The sequence below is a fragment of the Octopus bimaculoides genome, chromosome 10 (genome assembly GCF_001194135.2).
Source record: "Octopus bimaculoides isolate UCB-OBI-ISO-001 chromosome 10, ASM119413v2, whole genome shotgun sequence".
Classification (NCBI taxonomy): Eukaryota; Metazoa; Mollusca; class Cephalopoda; order Octopoda; family Octopodidae; genus Octopus; species Octopus bimaculoides.
The window spans coordinates 25,911,121-25,913,460 of NC_068990.1; the positions used below are offsets into that span (position 1 = coordinate 25,911,121).

At 34.7% G+C, this 2,340-nt stretch overlaps 1 protein-coding gene and 1 long non-coding RNA gene across 5 annotated transcripts in view; one reads left to right on the top strand and one right to left on the bottom strand.

The window, feature by feature from the left end:
• The window catches only part of LOC128248883 (uncharacterized), a 47,719-nt gene that overhangs the window by 39,309 nt on the left and 6,070 nt on the right, over nucleotides 1-2,340 (top strand). The window lies entirely within an intron of this gene.
• LOC106877481 (heparan sulfate glucosamine 3-O-sulfotransferase 5) overlaps nucleotides 1-2,340 on the bottom strand; it is a 471,645-nt gene that overhangs the window by 23,141 nt on the left and 446,164 nt on the right. Inside the window, exon 1 of one of the 4 annotated variants that reach the window (XM_014926422.2) lies at nucleotides 1,976-2,130. The exons of the other annotated variants lie outside the window; for them this stretch is intronic. The gene's annotated coding sequence lies outside the window, so the exon portion shown is untranslated. Of the gene's footprint in view, nucleotides 1-1,975; nucleotides 2,131-2,340 lie in introns of those variants that run through there. 4 annotated transcript variants of the gene reach the window in all.

Here is a 2,340-nt window from a genome sequence, read left to right on the forward strand (position 1 = left end):
GCGTGGCCGTTGCCGGTATCGCCTGACTGGCCTTTGTGCGGGTGACACATAAAAGCACCTACTACACTCTCTGAGTGGTTGGCGTTAGGAAGGGCATCCAGCTGTAGAAACTCTGCCAAATTTAGATTGGAGCCTGGTGTTGCCATCCGGTTTCACCAGTAATCAGTCAAATCGTCCAACCCATGGTAGCATGGAAAGTGGACGTTAAACGATGATGATGATGATGATGATCTCAAAAGGATGTGTTATAATACTATTCCACAGCCATACCAACAATCCAATAATACTATTCCACATATACAAAAACAGGCATACAAACAGTCCAACATACCTCTATCATCAGCTGCCCCAGGGATATAATTATGGTTTCAACCCTGGGCAGTACCAGTCAATCAGGCGGTGTCAACAGCTCTAAAATAAGTGTTGTTTGGAAACAGACAAACCAAATAAACCACAATTTTCAAACACATTTACTCAGTGTACAACCATATTGATAAATAAATTCTACAAGTAAATTACAACCCCTCCTAAATATATATATATATATATATATATATATATATATATATATATATATATATATATATATATATGGTTGTTATATCTTTTGATAACATAATAGGTTAGATAGGATGATATCTATATTACAATAATATGTTGTGCATGTATAGTAATATTACGATCATGAAATTAGCATCAGCTTATCTCACTCTTTCTCACGGAACCCCTAGGAACCTTTTATGGAATCCTGAGGTTCTGGGGAACCCTGGTTGAGAAACGCTGCTCTAAACCATATAAAGAAGATATGATAAAAGTGAAACGTTGAATTATTTGAAGGGTCTTGTGGATTGTGAAGTTCTAAGTAAAATCTCTAATTTGGTACTTCATTGGTTATGAGGATGAGTGCTCCAGTTGGCCTGATAAATGGAACAGCTGGCTCATGCAATTAATGTGTATGTGGCTGAGAACGTCACAGTCAAGTGCACCTCTAACACAGTTCTCTGGAAGATTCAGCATGACAAAGAAAATTAGAGTTATGTACCCTTCCACCGTAGACACCATAATTAAATTGTTGTAGAATAATTCAATGAAAAAAGGGTTCGAAGTCTGCAAGACAGCTGTTCAATCTGGAAAGGGTGGTGTCCTCACCAAAAGTAATGTCTTCATATGCTTGGAGCCCTCTCTGTTGAATTATTCTACGAGTTTTATGATCAAAGGGGACATGACTCTAATTTTCTCTTTTCATTCACCCTTCCACTTTTTGCATCAACCTTCTTGCTTTTTTTCTTGTAACTTCTCATGTACCAGTGTCCTTATTTTCAAATTGAACAGACTATATGCACAGAGGCTGAAGATTGCTTGCGGGAGACAGGGTATGTTATATAAAACCTGTCTAGACATGTGTCTGCAGAGCAAGAAACTATTAGCTTCTATCTTTATACTGTGTACATTAAATGGTCTGAATACATGTATGTGTGGGTGTGTATATAAATAATGTATCTGTATATCTATATATCTGAAACATATAATCATGTTACATATTTTAAGATGTAAATATCAATATTCTAATACATAAACATTAAAATACAAACTCTATACATGAAAAAGAATATAATAATAATAATAATAATAATAATAATAATAATAATAATAATCCCTTCTACTGAAGGCACAAGATCGGAAACTTTTGGTGGGAGGGGATTACTTGATTATATCAACCCCAGTGTTTCACTGGTACTTAATTTATCAACCCCGAAAGGATGAAAGGCAAAGTAGACCTCGGTGGAATTTGAACTCAGAACATAAAAACAGACAAATGCTGCTAAGCATTTTGCCTGGCATGCTAACGATTCTGCCAGATCCCCATCTTAGTATTAATAATAATAGTAATAATACGAATAATAACAACAACTGCAAAAAACCCCAAAAAACCCAGAACAATATTGAAAAGCTGCGACGAACAGATGTTACTTACCTGGCATTAATCCAATAATCAACTACGTGGGGGAATTCTGAAGATATTTATCAACATAGCTTTAAATATTATGCGCTGTACAATATATATTTTACAGGCTATAGAATATGTTATACACCATAGGATATATATACTTGCTTCTTGTAATACAAGCGTTTAATAAATAAACCATAAACTGTGTTTACGATTTATTTAAAGAGGCATTTAATTACATGACTTTTTTGGTAGTTGAAACGGAACCAGCCGACCAATCAACCATCTGATTGGCTAATCTCAATTAATCCCTACCAAAATTTATTTTTGGATTTCGTTCTTCAGAATTATTATTAACATTATTTATCATTTCTTTTTTGTAGTTTTTGCTA